The sequence below is a fragment of the Neomonachus schauinslandi genome, chromosome 5 (genome assembly GCF_002201575.2).
Source record: "Neomonachus schauinslandi chromosome 5, ASM220157v2, whole genome shotgun sequence".
Taxonomy (NCBI): Eukaryota; Metazoa; Chordata; class Mammalia; order Carnivora; family Phocidae; genus Neomonachus; species Neomonachus schauinslandi.
In genome coordinates this window covers 33,568,498-33,588,879 of record NC_058407.1, presented here as the reverse complement: position 1 = coordinate 33,588,879, position 20,382 = coordinate 33,568,498, and the positions used below count along the sequence as shown (strand labels likewise).

At 37.3% G+C, this 20,382-nt stretch overlaps 1 pseudogene; it reads right to left on the bottom strand.

The window, feature by feature from the left end:
• Window positions 1–507: 507 nt before the first annotated feature.
• On the bottom strand, window positions 508–19,695 carry LOC110578135 (annotated as a pseudogene).
• Between the last annotated feature and the right edge of the window lie 687 nt (window positions 19,696–20,382).

The window sequence follows — 20,382 nt, the reverse complement described above, 5'->3', positions numbered from 1 at the left end:
TTATATTTAATTCTGAAAGACAAAAATACTAGCAACTGCACATTCAGAAACAAGTCTATTCGTTTCCACAAAATCTCTCCTACAGTGGATATTCTTTACTTTTTACTTATACATTGAATAGCTTCCTAATGGTTTTTTCCAGCTTCAATTTTTTTTTATTATTGTTTATGAACATTTGGAATTTTATTTAAAAACAAAACAAACATCACAAACACCACTGTTACGGTTAGAGGCCCTCTTGGGTCTCTGCAATGATACTGAGCTTACTCACAACGGGTTCCCATTATTTAGTCTTAAACAACCATCTTTAAAAGGAAGAAAAAACTTGTCCCACTACCATTTCACTTGTTTTAATGTTTCTTCACAAATGGTAAAAAATACTGAAGTACAGACAAGGAATAATCATAATGCTGTGGCCAACATTATAAATGTGGAATTATAAATTTAAAACATTTTCTGGTTTAAAAATAAATCTGTAGTCAAAACAGCTGTGCGGGGTCTCTGCGTCTAATAGGGCTGGTCTCTGTGTTCCTGACAGTGCTCACTTTAATCCATTTTTCCAGGTCCTCCACGACTGCCTCTTCTTCCTCCCATCTGTTCCATCAAAGGTCCAGGGAGCCCACCAGGGCTGCCCCATCTTCCTCCACTAAAGCCACCTCGGTCCATGCCCCGGCCACCATGGAAGCCCCCTTTGTCTCCACCATGACCACCTCTGAACATCCCATCCCAACCACCGCAGTCCATGGGGCACCTCTTCCTCCCTGCATGCCACCAGGGCTGCCTCTGCCACGATCACCACACAGGGGTGGAAAGGGTGGTTGGAAGGAAGCCTTCAAGCTTTGGAGCCTTAACATTGGTTGCATTCTGTTCTCCAGGGGAAGTTCTGGTTTCCACACCCTGGACTGGGGCACTGCCGGTCTCCAGCTCGGTGCTGGACGTTTCCTCCTCCGGCTGGGTTCCCTCTGGAACCTTGGGGCCCTCTTGGGGGAAAGCCACCCCTGTTTCCTCCATGGCCTCCCATGTGACCCATTGGGGCCCCCAGGACCTCCTTGGCTCCCCGGACCTCCACGGAGTTGCTGCGGCATCCCTCTGCCCTTACGGGGAGGCATACCACCCAGCATGCTGTGCATCAGAGGCTTCTTCCTAGCAAGAGAAACCTTAAATTTGCTCCCTTGAAAATCTTTCCCATCAAAGCACTCCATGGCAATCTTGGCAGTTGGTGGGTCTTCACAGGACACTGCAGCATCACCTTGAGGCTTTCTTGTTTCCTTGTCCAAGTAGATCTGGATCGTGGGTTGTCCGTTTCTCTTGTTCATCTTAACAACTCCATACTGCTTAATGAAGTCTGCCAGATCATCTAGAGTCCCATTGTCGTTTAAGCCTTGCACATAAATTGCACTGTTGTCAGAGTCTTCATCTGGATCTACAGGTGGGCCTAGATCAAGATCTGGTCCTTCGACCAAGGGCCCACCAGGCATATTGAAGCCACTTCGCTCTCCAACACCCATTCCACTGCATCCTCCTTCCTGCCCACCTCTGCTCATGCCTCCACGATCAAATCCCTCTCTTCCCCTGACCCATTATCAGGGCCACTCATACTCTGATTCTCTCCTGGTCCAGAAAACCCTCCAGACTCCTGCCCATAAACACCCATGCTGCTGGGGTGGTCCTGTCAGAATGAACTCTGCTGCCCATAGCTGCTGCTCTGTTGGCTATACTGACTTGGAGCCTGGCTGTGGGATCCAGTTTGGGGGGGTGGGGGGAGATAACTAGCGGGCAGCTGCTGCCCCTAGCTGCTTTGTTGACCATAGCTACTCTGCTGTCCATAGCTGCTGGCCTGCCCATAGGTGTTCTGCTGAGAGGAACTGCTCTGATCATAACTAGTTGGCTGTGCAGAGGAACAGCTGGTAGGAAAATAAGATGGTGGTACCCTGACTGGCTGCAAGGGGTAGCTCCCAGGTATCTGGGGATAACTATAGTTACTCTGTCCGTATCCTAGGCTGTGCTGGTTGTAACCTCCTATGCTAGATTGAGGTTGACTAGTCTCAGCAGATTTGTTACCATCCTGCAGTTTTGCAGGTTCAGTGGCTGCCGGCTGCTGCCCATAGGCTGGGTAAGCAGGCTGAGCGCTGTATGCAGACTGAGCTGCCTAGGAGGCCTGGGTGGTAGTGACCGTAGCAGTGGTGGTATCATGAGCACCAGTGCCGTCCCCCTGGACAAACTGACTGTATGCCTAGGGTGGGTGGAGGTGGGCAGTTGGAGTAGTATAACCAGCAGGATGCTGTCCATAAGAAGTTGCCTAGGCGGTCTGCCCATAAGTCGCAGTTATCTGAGTCTGGGTATAGCTGACATCAGTGGGCTGTCCATAGGTTCCATAACTTTGCTGCCCATATACCTGGGTGGTCTGTGCATGTTCTTGAGTGGACTGGGCAGTGTATCCACTGCAGCCTTGCTGGGCTGCAGCTACCTTGCTGTAGGTACTGTAATCTGTGGATACCTTTTTCTCTCCTTCCTTCTCGATCTCCCCTTTTCCAGCTTTAATCTTGACCTACCATAACAACTCCTTTGAAAATCGGCCAATATAATCTATCTAAAGCATAGTTCTGATCACATGCCATCTCCACTCATTAATTTTTAGATGACAGGCATTCTTGAAAATTGCAAAGTGATTAAAAAACTTTAATCAAGTTGAATTTTCTCAAAAGAAGTAAAAATGATAGAAATCCAAGAAAAAAATCCTTTGTGTTTTTTTTACATGTTACATGAATCTGAATAAAATATTAATATTTACAGAGAAAAGTGAAACTTCAGACAACATTAGTCTATAACCATGAATTTATTATCCTGCTTCTCCATTATAAATTTCTTTTTATATTCAAATGTCTGCCATGATTTTTCATATTTAGTTTTTTCTCACATTATACTGGCATTGATCTGGTTGTGTTTTCACTATGATGAAGCAAGTCGATAGCAACAACACATTCTTGTTTGCTTTGTGTATGATGAGCCCCATTTTTCCTTTGTGTTGGTGGCCTTTTAACAGTTATCAGAGATCTTCTTTTGAAATGAAAGGATTTTTTTTTTTAGTTTTGATTTAATCTAAAATAAAGATTAAAAGAAAAAAATAACTTGGGATAACTCTACATTCATAAACCAAGCATCTGAACAATGTGAATTCAATGTCCTTTGAGAAGGTCAGTTCCACTTAGGAAGTCACCTGTCATCTTGCTCAGTACTTATCTTGCTTCCTTTATTTGCAGGGATACTGAAATGAGTTCCTACAAAGGACAAATGCTTAATACTCAAATGATGGGATCTCTTAGTTTTTGAATTTCTCTTATTAATCTGAGTACACATTTTAAAGAAAGGAATACATCTCATCTCACCACAGTGTTTCTTTTTTTTTTAAGATTTTATTTATTTATTTGACACAGAGGGAGAGGGAGAGAGAGAGAGAGAATGAGAGAGATCACAAGCAGGGTGGGGGGCATGGGCAGAGGGAAAGGGAGAAGGAGGCTCCCGGCCAAGCAGGGAGCCTGATGCAGGGCTCAATCCCAGAACCCTGGGTCATGACCTGAGCCAAAGGCAGACACTTAACCTACTGAGCCACCCAGGCACCCCTCACCACAGTATTTCAAAAAGCATATCAATTAATCATCCATAAATGAAAGGCAGGTATATAGCATTGGGATTCTTATATTCTACCTTGCATTCTACATACAGTTATGCATTTCATTCTCTCCTAGTTGATCTGGAGCTCCTGTAGATAAAATACCTGCCTTGTCTATTTCTTTTAGCACTGACAGAACATAATACATTGCTTTACTCATCAGAGTAGGTACATAAAAAATGTTTATTGAGTCAAATTGTATTTGATTAAATTTCATGACAGGATAGCTATTTTGAAGAGATGGAAGATGTATTTATTGGAATTGTTGTTTTGTGATTATACACTGCAACATTCATTAAAAGGTCCAAGCAATTTATATTTAGAAATGAATATGCCAAGCAACATTACCCTTGATTAACAAAAATTCCTCTACCGAAATTTCACCACTCTAGTAGAAAATGGGGAGTTTCATTGTTGGCAAGAAACATTCACATAGAAACCAAATGATGAGAAATATCCAGCACCTGCTGCCTTTAGGCAACTCTAAATTAAAGCTTTCTATGTTTAGACATACTACACATCTAGATAGCTAAAGTGTAAAATTATTTTGCTTGGCAAGATTTTCCTACTTCATCTTCTTGATTTCATTTGCATGAAATAAGTCAGTCAACCACTATTTGTTGGCTAGGTGACAAAATCTTTGTACCTTCCTATCAGAGAGTTCACTGAATTTATTGATTGGTCTTCCCAGGGTTTCCTTCTAACTATACAGCTATTAATTTATAATATACAGAAATGCAAATCATAACTCTCACATAAAATGAACATGAGCCAAAAATTTTATTTAACTCATGAATTGATGAGGGAACCAATAAGATACTATAATGAATTCAGAGGAGGTTTTGGCAATTGGGCCTTCAGAAATGCTGGAATTAACCTGCAAGATTAATTAGATGCAAAACTGCTTAATCTTCCATACAGCAATAATGGGTAATATTTGGCATTATGTTTTCTAGAGGGCAGAAATAAATTTTATCTTTTTTTCTGGGCCATACTGATTTGTACTACTAACATTTTTTTAATATTATCTTCTACTTTTACAGAGATTTAAAATGGCCCTAATCAGCAGAAAGCCAGTTAAAGCTACATACCCTGGTGTGTAGAAAGCCAGTTAAAGCTACACACCCTGGTAGAATCTGTTAAAACCCAGAGGGTCCACTAAAAGCATATCCAATACTCTTCTTTGTCAGTTTGGGCAATTTTTTTTTCCTGAAAGTTTATCTAGTGTTGGAATGTGACCTTGATATTTAATCTTTTTCAGGATTTTTTTTCTCAGCAGTAGAGCTTATTGCAGTTTATCAACACACTGGTACTCAACAATGTGATTGCTTTTTTAAGGGTTATTAACTTTTGATGGGCAACATACTGGTTCAAGATTTAGCTAGTTACAAGACTCATTCAACTTAGGAGGGAACACTTAGGAATTTCTGATTCTGTGTCTTTCCTGAGCTCAGTCCTTTCCAGTCAAAGCTGTGCCTCCTTTCTCTGCTTCTCTAACCACTAAACAAGGATTCGTTATCTGTTTTCAACTATGAGCCCAATGCCCAGATTAAATTCAAAGCTGTTTCCACTTCCAAAGATCAGAAACTCATTCTATTTCCTCCTTACCTTCCATGCCCGGAAGTTCTTTTAGTCCTATGACACGTGGGCCAGGACAAATTTCTTTACTGTCAAAGAGAGTCAAGAGTGGGAGTGGAAGGGGAGTTTAAACAGTTTTTCTGTGTCAGTGGATCACTAATTCCCTGATGAAAGTCAGGAGTAGTTGCACTTGCAGGAGTGGTGGTGAGGGGTGGACACATGCACTTAGAGCCATGCCTTAGCCAAATAGATAATGATAACCCTTTAAAAAACACCTCAGAGGGGCGCCTGGGTGGCTCAGTCGTTAAGCGTCTGCCTTCGGCTCAGGTCATGATCCCGGGGTCCTGGGATCGAGCCCCGCGTCGGGCTCCCTGCTCGGCGGGAAGCCCGCTTCTCCCTCTCCCGCTCCCCCTGCTAGTGTTCCCTCTCTCGCTGTCTCTCTCTCTCGTTCTATTAAATAAATAAATAAAATCTTTAAAAAAAAAAAAAAACACCTCAGAAAGTATCCCCCCTCCTTCAAGTCAGAGGGAGCAGTTGTACAGAGCTAGATTTCCAAGGACTCAGTCTGTAGGAGTATAGCTATGGGGGTGAGGAACGAATTATTTTACAAGCAAATCATATTCTATATTTGGTGACCTGAAGAATGACATTCCAGATTATTCACCAAGTATAACAATATGATTAATTGCTCCTTGAAGCTACTTTCAAATATAGTCAAATCACACTCTACTGATATAAATTAAACATGCTTTCATGTGCTGTTACTTGCAGTGGTATCAAAGGTGAAGTAAAGACAGGTAGGAATGAAGGCAAGGAGCCCGATTAAATGGTTACTTTAATAGTCCACCTAAGTTGTAATGATAGTCTGGACCTAGGGCAGTTGCTATAGAAAAGAAGAGAGAGTTCAAAAGCATATTTAGCAGGATGTGATGAATTAGGTGTGAGGGAGAATGCAGGGTCTAAGGTGACTCAAAGGTGTCAGCATCTCTGTAAACAGCATCTCTGTAAACAGAGGTTTCAGGATATTACATGAGAGTAGAGTATAAGCGTTTGGGAATCAGTAATGATTATGATCCTTCCAGACCTTGAGCATGTGGAAAAACAAATATTTTCTTTTGGGGAAAGATTTAAGAGTTTTCTCCTAGTAAGAGAGGTAGAAAGAGTTGGCTTTTCATTTTATTTTGTTTTATAAATATTTTTAAATATTAGACTAGTAATTCATTAGGCATATTTAAAAGGTGTGGCAAGGGGGGTGAGGGAAAGAACAGCTTTGTATGAGAGTGAGACTGGGTAAATAGTATATATAAGAGAGAGGTTTCTGTAATAAATGGTGATCAAGATGTAAAGATCAGGATTGTAAAGTTGCAATGATCTGACTGTAAAGTTTGAACTCTAATATCAACTTGGGCACAGAATCTCCTGGTGTCTCAGCAAGAGAAGCTCAGATAGGGGCTTGGAGGCTTCTAATTCTTTTGGAGTCAGACTTGAGGGAGTTTCTCGCTTCTAGTCTAGAGTATAGTGTTTGCCTTTATGAACAGCTTTTAGATGTCCCCCTTTTCTCCACTAAATGATCTCCTATAGCATGGTTTCCTTTTCATCCAAGATTCTCTCTTTTGAGCAAGATTTGTCTTTTTCAATGTCTTTCTTGGTGTGGTACTCAGAAATAGTGTACACAGTGCTATCCTAACCTAACTAGATAAGAGGACTAAGATATCCCCAATGGATAGATGAGTATAAGTTCAGGAGCATACTGTGGTTAGCTCATTTGACATCATACTATTGACTTAAATTGAAGTATCTTCCAATAAAGCCCTAATTTTCTTTTTCAATATGTATTTGTGTGTGTGTGTGTGTGTGTGTGTGTGTGTGTGTGTGAGAAATATAGTTAGGTTTGATCAGTCAATATTATATGTCGTCATAAATCCTGTACTTATAATCCTTTCCAATATTGTGTTTTCAAGCATGTTGGTAAGTTAGAATCACCAATGATAATTACAAATGTGAAATAAAACAAAGATAGAGCCTGTGTCATGATGTTAGAAACCTCTTTTCAAATTGACATCCGTTATGTATAGTGATTGATTCACTTACATTTAACTGCACTATCATCTTTTCCATATTTACGTATTATCTGTAAGTATCCCATAAACAATGTTGCAGATTGCTCCATTTGTGCTATGCAGTCTCTTTACTTGAGTCCAATAATCCCATAAATCTGCATGTTCTAGAATTTTTGGATATATATATACATACACATATATATTAAATGTCTAATATATTAGATATTTATATATCATACCTAGATACTTTAGGTATGATGAAAATACTTTGCTAAATCCATCCTCTGAATGCTCTTGTTTCCCTATTTCCCCCAATCCCTTCAACACATAACTCTAAATCTTTGGTCAGTTAGTTTTGTTGAGACGAGTATTTTGACTAATGGTTTTACTATAAGGTTTCTAGAGTATCTTCAACTGGAGAGTCTGTGGAAGGTTTGGGATAATCATAAAAGCTGGTGTCTAATTGATGAATGGTCTGACAATAAATATCTCTCTGTCTCTCAAGACTTAAGTCATTTATTTATCAAACAAAGGACTCATTATGTCTTACATATATTAAGGTCACTTTTTGTTAACTATTGTATGTACCAGGCATAGGGCAGATATTGGAGATACAAAGATAAACCCTAATTAGTTCTTATCCTAAAGGAGCTAAATAAGCATCTAATAACAGAAATAGGTAGTACTGAATGGTAAGAGATATAAATAAAATATTATGAGAATATAGAAGACCTGAAGCATGTGCCAGCTGGAATTTAAATCTAAAGAAATTTACAGTGTTCTCAAATTAATACTACTTATACGGAGTTTTATCTGAAACTTTTTTATTCTATAGAGAAGTCTGTTTTGAGGCAAACACTTCCATGAAGCATTGCATCAGACCCGTCTTGGCCCACCAACATGAACCTGCCACCTACACCCATGTTCATCAACCCCTTCTTTTATATTTTTGTGGTGGTTGTGTTCTTGGGCTTAGCGTACTACAGTCAGAACATCCTTCGGTATAACTCAGAATGCTGAATAACAATCAAGTTCAGTCTCAATTGCACATGAACCTGGGGTCTATTTCCCCACATATATTGTTTAGCACAAAAGAGAAGAAATGCATGGCTTTGTGGAGGAGAAAGCAGGCCTAGGCTTGTTGACACCTATCTGTGGCTCCTTTCCAAGGGCTTATTTTCAAAAGCCAGATCCCCATCCTTTTGTTGAGTTGAAAAATTGAAAACAAATAAAAAGCTATAGGAAACTTCCTTTGTGGAAGAAGAAGCCATGTGTGAAGAATTTTCATCCACCATGCACTGCCATGTTACTAAGTGTAAATAGCAGGAGCATTGCCTCATGATTGAATTTGCCTACAAGTGATTAAGGTCATACATTACATAAAGAAAATGAGCATACTGCTAAAATAATTGCTCCAAAACTAATTCCACCCTGTTACGTCTTGCTAAGAATCCTTTGCCATCAATGCAGTCCCATCATGTTTATTGCAAGTTTCAAGCCTGGCCTATTACGATAGGCTTTTTCGCTAAAACTTACTCCTTTATTGCCTTTCAGGATCAGGAGGACTAGATAATGAAAACTTAAATTACTCCCATTTGTAATTCTGTTGCTTACAAGGTCGTCAAAAGCTACAGAATTTTATTGGTATGTTTGAAAAGCCATATGAAAGAATTAACTTTATATGCTTTTATGCTGGCGACTCTATTACAATATTCTCTTTCAGTTTCTATGGAAAGTCCTTTCATCCACAGAACGACAAAATTAAGAGACATTCTGCAGTGAAATAAATTCCTTTCATGTTTTAAGGACTAGAGTGATTTACAACTCCCCACTGAGATGAAGGTGCTCAAATTATCCCCCCCACCCATCTTTCTTTTCAAGTTTAAAATGAACTGAGTGAATTTGCCTTTGGTGTTTTATAACGTCAATGAACTTTAAAGAGCTTTTGAACAGCCACCAGGGACTAGATCGTCATTTTCTTTATGTTCCTCTCCAGTTGAAACTGCCTCACTGATTTAAGCCAGGGCTCCCCAACCTGGATGCCTTGGTACTTTAGGGCACCATGGACACTGTTCCCAAAAGACTTGCCCAACTGGGCTTTCCTTGAAGATGAATACGTTGCCTTCCTGTGAAGAAGGACTACAATCAGAAGATGGGCTTCTTGCACACAGGAGATTTGGCCCCTCCTTCAAGTTAAGTCTCCACTCTCTCAAATAAAATCTCTAAGACTCCTGTTGTGTACATGACATTTTCATAAGAGCTTCATCCTTTGACACCGGCATGCCTGCCCACCACCCACCACCTACGTCCCATTCAAATCAGAAACTGTCTCATTCTCCTTTCCTCAGGCACCAACAGATTTAGGACGACCACTGCTGTTTTAGTTATGCGGCAGCTAAGCTGCCTTCGATGACCAGAAGTTGAACTTGCTCGTAAAGTCAGACTTTCAAAGCTTGGGACTTAATTCGTCAAACAGGTACAGGTACAGGGCATAACTAATATAAAAATAATAGTTCTTTTCAATTCTGAGATATTATTAGCTGTCACAGACCAAGCAGGCTTGGGCCTGTATCTCTCAGGAATGATAGACCTTGAAATAAACACATGCTCCTTCATGAATCTTGTTGAATCTTGAGAAACATTTTTTTTTCAGGGTTGATATTATTTATTTATTTATTTTTATTTTATTTATTTATTTTTAAAGATTTTATTTATTTATTTGAGACAGAGAGAATGAGAGACAGAGAGCATGAGAGGGAGGAGGGTCAGAGGGAGAAGCAGACTCCTCGCTGAGCAGGGAGCCCGATGCGGGACTCGATCCTGGGACTCCAGGATCATGACCTGAGCTGAAGGCAGTGGCTTAACCAACTGAGCCACCCAGGTGCCCAGGGTTGATATTATTTAGAAAAAAACTAGATAGTGCTCTCTTGAAAGGTTTAGCTATTTATAGGTATATTTAACATAATATGTTAAAAGTTACTTTTCATAATAAAGGCTACAAAGTACCTGTGAAAAGGTAAAAGCCTTTCTAAAAAATTAGAATAGTTTTTTAAAGTCAAATTTATTTCTTTAAGACACAACTCAAATGTTACCACTCTGATTTTTCCCAACATAATTCAATACAATTTCCCTTCCTCATCTATACTATTATTTTAGCCTTGATTATACTCATTTATTGTACTCCACCTTTGATACCAATAGTCATTTGGCCTGATCACAGTCTAATACAATTAGATTTGTATCCTGGATATTTAAATAAATGCCTGAATTGTATTTTATTATAAATAACTATATTTCACAATTTGGTAAATTGTTTTATATGCCCTTAGGCAGTTCTGTAGTAACTAAGTTATGGAAGTTTTAGAATGGTCTAACAATAAGTTTTGAAGGTAATATAACTATAAGTAGAGTTAGAATGGTTTGTTAATCTGTTTTCAACACACATCTGATTGGGTATGTCATATTTTCACAAATAAATATATCCTTCTAAATCCAAATATGTGCTAAACACACAAGTAGATGAATTCCTAAATTTCAGTTTTTAAGAACTGAGCTTAAATAGAGAAGTATTTCAATTAAGAAAAGGTGATGACATCTCCCTAAATGAATATGCAGGTATACACCTTGGATTTAAAAGTTGTCTCCTACTGCTAAGGCTGGCAGACATGATGAAAATGGCCCAGACAAATGAAATTCCAGTGTTCCCCGCCTGACTCTGATCTCATATTTACTTTTTCTTCTTATTTTTAACACACTGAATCTGCTGCTTGCATTTTAATTTAGGCTGACGGTGATACTGTCTTCTGAGATTATACAGGTGTTTTATGGGAATTTTTATTCCAGAGCAGCCACTTAGAAAGCTGAATTGGGTTATAAGTTATTAACAATTAGAAAACAGGGGATGTTTTCTTCAAACATGTTTTCTTCCCTAGAGAACATATATATGCTTATCAAAATATTATTCCTTGAAAACATTTATTCAGCTGAACAATGGTTCTTGTCTTGTTATAACATGCAGGATATCAGGATGAATGTTAATGGAGGTATACCACCTTTAAGGAATGAAAACAAAAAGCAAAAAAAAATGCCTACTCATTTGAATTAATATTTCTAACTCATTCAAGAAATATATATTCATGGAATTAAGTAAGAATTCTGGATACAAATATGTGATTTTTATTCACATTGGTCTTCTTTCTAAGGAGTGTGGCATTATGAATTCTGTCCAAATAGATCTATTTTTATATAAAATATGGTTGAAAACACTAAATATGTGACTTATAAACTTTTCTACACAGGGTAAATGGATATATGGCAATAATTTAGTTAATCTGATCCCTGAAAGATTCAATATGGAAAAATTCAGATGAAACTGTTGGTTCTACTTTTTTTCAAATTTTGCATCTAAGTTGACAAAAATAACATGATTATTGCTAAGTCATCATTTTTTTAGATAGAGACAGATAGTAAATTATATCTATTTTATCATTTATTTACTTTTTTAGTCAGTTATTGTATTTATTTTTTTTAGTAATTTATTTAAAAATTTTTTTTATTAACATATAATATATTATTTGTTTCAGGGGTACAGGTCTGTGATTCATCAGTCTTACACAATTCACAGCACTCACCATAATACATACCCTCCTCAATGTCCATTACCCAGCCACCCCATCCCTCCCACCCCCACCACTCCAGCAACCCTCGGTTTGTTTCCTGAGATTAAAAGTCTCTTATGGTTTGTCTCCCTCTTCAGTTTCGTCTTGTTTCACTTTTCCCTCCTTCCCCTATGATCCTCTGTCTTGTTTCTCAAATTCCTCATATCAGTGAGATCATATGATACTTGTCTTTCTCTGACTGACTTATTTTGCTTAGCATAATACCCTCTAGTTCCATCCATGTCATTGCAAATGGCAAGATATCATTTTTTGATGGCTGCATAATATTCCATTGTATGTATATACCACATCTTCTTTATCCATTTATTATATTCTTTAGATCTTTAGTATATCCTCTACTTGGTCATCAACTCACCTTATATGTGCTAATTTTATTCTAAATAATGATATCAAGTTTTCCTAACCTGTTTGTCCATCCCACGTGTGTGTGTGTGTGTGTGTGTGTGTGTTTATTAGGCCTAAATGGAGATGGATGAGTGCTAATGTTTTATTTAGAATAAAATACCTTTTTTGTCATCCATAATAAGAAATTTGAAGTTGCTGTTTTGTATTATAGGTCTTATATTCACCCAGTAATTTATTAATTCCTTCCACAAATATTTATTGAATGCCTTTTATCTTCTAAACATGTGATAATAAATAATTATTCCCATCTCACTTCAAATCTAATTAAAAGATATCTACAATTCTCTTTTCCTCCTGATAAATCAAATTATACAATCCAATCCAGATTAGTAATATACCAAAAATTGGTTTCTCTGTCCCAGAAATCCAATGGTCCCATGAAAGAAAATTGCTGGTTCTCTCTCTTCTAAATACTGTGTAACTTGAATTATACCTACTGTACACCTAGAAAAAAAATTCTCATGTGTATTAACTATAACCAATATTTTAGTTTTGTTTAATATGAAAGCCATGAAGAAAGATTTGTAATTTTATAAATAGCAACTTACTTTATTCTTTTTTTTTTTTAAAGATTTTATTTATTTATTTGAGACAGAGAATGAGAGACAGAGAGCATGAGAGGGAGGAGGGTCAGAGGGAGAAGCAGACTCCCTGCTGAGCAGGGAGCCCGATGCGGGACTCGATCCCGGGACTCCAGGATCATGACATGAGCCGAAGGCAGTCACTTAACCAACTGAGCCACCCAGGCGCCCTACAACTTACTTTATTCTTAAAGTAACTAAAGATCTCTTCCAATCACCTAAACCACCATGTAACTATAGTTCTTTTTATATATATTAATACTTTAGGGGCACCTGGGTGGCTCAGTCAGTTAAACATCTGACTCCTGATTTCAGCTCAGGTCATGATCTCAGGGTTGTGACATGAGGCTCCATGCTGGGCATGGAGCCTGCTTAAGATTTTCTCTCTCCCTCTCCCTCTCCCTCTGCCCCCCCTCTAAAAAATATATATGTATATATTAGTATTTTTTTCAACTTTTTATTTAAATTCTAGTTAGTTAACATATAGTGTAATATTGGCTTCAGGAATAGAATTTGAGCACTGGGTGTTATATGTAAGTGATGAATCACTAAATTCCACTCCTGTAACTATAGTCTTTATAAGTTATTTTAGGGCCAAAATTCACACGTTTTTATATTTACTATTATTTTAACTAGGGATAATATTCAAATAATAAGTAATTTGATATCTCAGATAACTAATGCCTACGCTGTAACAGGCTATAAGAGCTCCTAAAACATTTACCTGTAATAATATTATTCCTCAAGCTCATCAAATGTGTATTCATGCCTAAAATTTTCTCCGTAATTTATATTATTGGACACTTAAAGAACAACCACATGGTTGTTATTATTTTAAAATAAAAGTACCATATATCATTCAGGTAATTCAGACATTATAAATGGAAAGTAAAAGTACTTCACCTACCTGGCCCTACTCTGACTTCTCTCAAAAATTAACCACTATTGGGTGCCTGGGTGGCTCAGTTGGTTAAGCGACTGCCTTCAGCTCAGGTCATGATCCTGGAGTCCCAGGATCAAGTCCCACATCAGGCTCCCCACTCAGTGGGGAGTCTGCTTCTCCCCCTGACCCTCTCCCCTTTCATGCTATCTCTTACTCTCTCTCTCTCAAATAAATAAATAAAATCTTTTAAAAAAATTAACCACTATTGACTTTCTTATGTATTCTACTAAAATAATTTAATTAATATACTAAAAAAACTATACAAATATGCTTACAATGATTCTGTTTTTTTTTTTAAAGATTTTATTTATTTATTCATGAGAGACAGAGAGAGCGAGAGAGAGAGAGAGGCAGAGGGAGAAGCAGGCTCCCAAGGAGCAGGGAGCCTGATGTGGGACTCGATCCCAGGACCCTGGGATCATGACCTGAGCCGAAGGCAGACGCTTAACCATCTGAGCCACCCAGGCGCCCATACAATGATTCTGTTTTAATTTTTACACGAGCTCTGTCTATATCAATATAAATAGTCATTTTTTTTGCCTGCATAAAAACTTTATCCTATGCCATGGTATTGACACATATAACTCATTTCACCAGTTTTCTACTTAATACTGGTTATTGATTTTATTTCTAGTTGTTTAAATTATAATGCTGCAATGAATAGTTTTGAATATATGTTTTGATAATTCTTCTGAGTCTGTCCAATATCACATTAATAGATATGAAATGCTGGAACAAAGAGTACCTGCATTATACATTTTGATAGATATGGCCAAATTTCCTTCCTTACATCCTTTTACATCCCCACCCAAAATTTGTGGCAGTTCATAGTTACCTACCCTCTCACCAATACTGGGTATTAGACCACTTTTCATATATGTCTATCTGATGGGAAAAACATAGAATCTCTTGCTTTATTTTTGTATCTTTATGTATGAATGAGGTTGAAAATTTATTTGTACATCTATAGTTTTTTTTTTTTTTTGAAAGCTACTCTTTCTTGGTGTTTTCTGATTATAATTGCAGTATGTATCATATTATTTTATTGTGGCTTTGTGTATATATACTATTTAACTTGAGAAAATGAGCTATATGCTATTTCGGTTGCTCAATGCTGCCAATACAAATTGACATTTTCTCCTTTTTTTTTTAAACACTGTGTATCTTTTCTCTTATGTTTTTATGTACCGAAAATGTCAAAAATTATTATCTGGTTTTGTTTTGCTTGGAAAAGCTATGCCTGGCTCTAAAATTCTATTAATTCAACAAAGTATTCTTCCAGCATTTTAATTTTTTTCATTAGTAACATTTAATTATTAATACTGATAAGTATATTTCACATTTCAATATGAATGGTGAGGTAGGGAAACAATTTAATTGCACTTTAAGTGCTCAATAGCCACATGTGGCCACTTCTCTTGTCCCTGTTTCTTTCTAAACATTCCCACTCTCAAACGCTCCCCCTTTTTTTTGCAGTATAATTCACGTTTCTTACTTCTGTCTTCCAACTTGCAGCCACACCTTTCAAGGTGATCACCAACAGAGGCTCTGTTGCCAAGCAACCCAAGCCAAAAAAGTCATCAACAGCTCTTAGTTCATTTATTAGTCGCTTTCAAAGAAGTTTGTGGTAGTCAGAATTCAGTCTGCCATGTAACATCACGACCAGTTTATAATGAAAGTAAACAGATTCTCGGATCATATCTGCCATATATAGATGTTTGGTAAACAATCATGCATTATTGTGCAGGCATAAAACTCTTTCTTTTTTTTTTTAGAGATTTTATTTATTTATTTGAGAGAGAGAGAATGAGAGAGAGCGAGTACATGAGAGGGGGGAGGGTCAGAGGGAGAAGCAGACTCCCTGCCGAGCAGGGAGCCCGATGCGGGACTCGATCCAGGGACTCCAAGATCATGACCTCAGCCGAAGGCAGTCGCTTAACCAACTGAGCCACCCAGGCACCCAGCATAAAACTCTTTCATTCACACTGTTTGGCAAGATTCATGATATACCCCTGTCTTTTCAGAGGTCGTCTCCATGACATGTTCACTTGACATCATTCCAAAGAGTTCACTCAGAATTATGCCAGAAGGAGAAATCTTTTAACCTAGTTGTCACCAGGCAACCAGGAGTCCTTCTAATGATGGCAGGACATAAAACCACTTGGGAAATGAAACCTTGGCCTCCCTTCCTAGACAAAGGCCCCAGACCTGGCTGGAGTCTTATACACCGTTCATTCGAAGAAAGTGTCTCTAAAGAATTTAGCAAATCCACAGATCTTGAATACTTGTAATTTCACCCGTGGAAACCCATTTTTAACATTCATTATGCTAATAATAGCTCAACAAGCTATTAATATTATTATGCTAATTATCAAAGCATCTGGCTTACATCAGGATAAAAATTTAATATGAATTAAGACCTTTCTGATAAAATGGTAACCCATCAGCCCTGGGTCCGGGTTCTTGATTAGAATACTAACTGCATCAAGTTGTAACGTTAACTGACTAACTCCCATATGCCCACTTTTTAATGCTGAAGTACTTAAATGTCAATGTTAGTCACACTTATCCAATTAATATAATCTATTTAGGAGGCAACTGGAAATAAGTAACAACTAAGTTTTTTTTTCTATTGCATATTTTATATATGAAATTAACTTGGGTCTTGTATGTTGTAATTGAGAAATGCTGAAGTCTAAGTTCAGTGAGGAGTGAGTGTTACCTATATTGTGTCGCATGAAATGTAGCATTGTGTGAAAAAACAAATTCCAGGAAATTACTGAAGCCAGGAAAGATGATTCTTCACAATTTAGAGAGGAAAGATTTTTATGTTATTTAGTAGGCTATGAGAGGATAGTAGTTCATGAAATAAGGTAATTAGCTGAAGTGGTGATATATATATATATATAGTTCCCAGGACTGCCTAATAGAAGAAAAATACAATTACAGAGTAGGGGCTGAGGAGCAGTTCTGAAGCCCTATTTAGAGAATTTTCCTAAAAGACTCATTTATCATAGAGTAAACATGGTCCAAGGAATAAATAATCTTTGTTCCGTTACATTCACTTTGATGAAATGGGAATCTATTGAGGCCTATTGATACTGGTAGACTGAACATAAAGATGCAAAGATTTTAAAGACAACCGATGTCACCTCCTCCATTTAACAGGACAGTTCTAAGTCCCTGAAGAAGAATATGATCATCCAACCAAAGTGTAATAGACGCTGTGGGTGGGAATCAGATCTATAAACTTCTTGTCTAGTACAACTTCTACAGCAAAACAAAACAAAACAAAACAAAACAGTGTTGTTGGCATTTTTCTGGCACCAAATTACGAAGATGTCTAACCGGGCTCAGAAAAAAATAAAAGCCATGTCTTACTGAAGGAAAGGCTATGAGGAGAAAAATAATGAAATTCCCAGCTCAGAGAATAAAGAGATGGAAGAATTAAGCAGCCAGTGGAAGAATCAGAGAGAAGTCTAACATCTGAGTCCATGTTATGTGGAAATGGACTGTGGAAATCATCTAAAGAAGAAAGGGAAAAGTCCAACAGGGAAATGGTGATCAGATTTTTATGTGTTAAAACCACATGAGCAGGGGCGACTGGGTGGCTCAGTTGGTTAAGCGACTGCCTTTGGCTCAGGTCATGATCCCGGGGTCCTGGGATCGAGTCCCACATCGGGCTCCCTGCTCAGCAGGGAGTCTGCTTCTCCCTCTGTCTCTGCCCTCCCCTGTTTTCTCTCTGTCTCAGTTAAATTAAATTAAATTAAATTAAATTAAATTATAACACTATAAGCAGAAGGGCCCACAGAAATACTAATTGAATTTAAGAGCTGAATTATCTGCCTGTCTAATATTGTGACCAGTAATTCATTTATTGACTGATATGTTAGAAAATAAATAAGGATCATAATTATTATGATGTAAGCATGTTCAGATTAACAAGATGGTTCCTTTTAAATAGAAACCAATCAACTTATAAGAAACCTTATGTTTAATATCTACAACTATAATGATTTCATTTGATAGGTTATAGGAACTACCTTCATTTGTTCTGACAGAGTGAATATGTTATTACTGCAATTATTATGAAGTTACAGTACTTTATTATTACCATAGCAATATACTTGGCTCTACAAGCGTTTTCTTGAAATTCATAAACCATTTAGTTGGCACTTCAAAATTTACTTTTAAATTGTGAAAAAATATTTTTTATGAAGATTACCCATTCCCACCCCTAATGAAGTACAGTGCTTTAAAAGTTGTGGACAGGCAAAAAAAAAAAAAATCACTGATAGCTAAAAACAAAACAAAACAAAATAGTATTTACTTTAGGGCAAACAACAAAATAATCATGGATAACTAAAAAACAAAGCATTCAGTTTAGAAAATTATTTCTCCCAATTGTTTTATTGCAACAATGACAGTAAATTGAAAAGAGTAAAATAATTCTATTTTAGGATTTCATGCCTTAAGATTTAACAAATAAAATTTAATAAAAGTTTCAGTAAATCCAATACTGCTTTATTGGTTTTCTTCTGTTATATTTTTAGAAAAAGAGGTTGTGAGAATAAGCAGGGATCTATAATCCTTAGGAAAAAGAACTCTTTTTACTGTATTGAAACAGTGAACTAATCATGTGTCTAAAGAAAAAAAAGTCATCCAAACCAAACATCTTAGAGTTCTGGCAAGAATTCTTTACCTTAGGCAACTAAAATAATGATCTACCTTAATTTAAGAATGTTTCTCAATCTTAAGTAACATTTGCCACTATAAATTATATGGTTGTTTTATTACAAGTGTGGTTCCCATGAGATAGAATATAGGCAAACCACCAAAAACATAATACGAGGGATTCCTAAGCCAGAATAACTATGGTAAAAAGATGTATGTGTTCCCCTAAGGCAAATGGTATCTTATTGACATATGTACACATCCTGTGTTACCTCTAAATTTAAAAAAAAAATGAGACTGGTAATGAGTAGAGATAATGATTTTCTTACCTCAGGGAGTCCTGAGGAAGAAGGGGGCTGGGACAGGTGCAAAGAACAGCTCAGAAGGGAAAAATGAAGAGATACCATAGCTTAGAATCTATCGGATCTCTAAAACCTTTTAGAATGTCTGAAATTTCTATGAATAGTTAAGACCTAATATTTCATTAGAAATCAAATAACTGGATCCTAAGAGGAAGATCTAGAATTACTGACCCATAAAGAATGAGTTTAAAACTCACAAACAAAAAGGCAGAAATTTTTTAAAGCTCCTATATCCTTTAGAGAAGTCATTGCATTTACTTGATAAATCAACACTCTACAGATTTTATTATTTTTCTCATTTTAAAGATGCGGTTCTGCCACTATTCTAATGTTAACCCTCTTCTCATAATAGAGAAATAAATCACTTACTTACAAGCCAAAGTTGAATATATGAATTTGCTTTTCTGCTCCACCATCTTTCTACTACAGTCACTCAATCTCCTCTTACCTCCCCTCCCCACTCTTTTGTCAGAATTAGAGCTGCTTTATTACTTGTTCTTCCATAACAGTAAAATCAATCATGAAAATTTCAAAATGTCATTCACTTTCCAGATTTCTGACACTCCAATTTGCTTTAGCCTCTTCGTAAGAAATATTGCTTAGATTAATGATTACCACGTTGAACTTTTCTGTAAGATTTGTGGAAGTGGAAAAATTACACAGCCCCAGGCAGGGCCTAATGTACTTACCTGCAGCAGTGATGGGGAGCCAGTTTTCTGGTAGCTGACTCCAAATCTTTCCATGGCACCCGCAGGTGGGCCTAGTCAAGTTCTCTATAGCCCTTTTTTTTTTTTTGGACACAGGCACAAAGGTGTCATCTTGCTTTTCTCTCTTTCTGATTCCCAGCTACTCCTTTCATCCTCCCTTACACTTGGCTCTGGAATTAAATGCTGTCTTTACATTTTCATCTAAAGGTCCCCTTTCTGGAGACCCTAGAGAAAAAAAAAAAAAAAAGCCCCCTTTGTTTTAAAGACTGTAATACAAAACCTGCAGGAATTTGGATTTAAAGTTACATAAATTATGAATATGAATATGTAACAGTGACTATAAAATACAGTAATAGAAAAATCTGATCTATATAGTTCTCTACTTCTTTCTGAGATGGTAAATAAATGAAAGTTTCTGTTGGACCTCTGTTCAACACTTACTTTGAAGGGTAAGGTTCAACTATGCCTTACCATTATCCAACCTGTGTCAACCACCACATCTTACCAATGTACCATTTGTTGCCTCCAATGACTTCCTACCACCACTCGCTGCTGGCCTTTGTGTCATAGTGGGGTTTGATGAATGCTTCCCTCCAGCTCAGCCCATCATAACACACTAACGATAAACATCAACACATACCAGTTGTCTCCTTGCTACAGGAGAAAAAATATTTCCCTGAAGAAATGCAGATTCTGAGACAACAATTTCCCACACTGATCTTG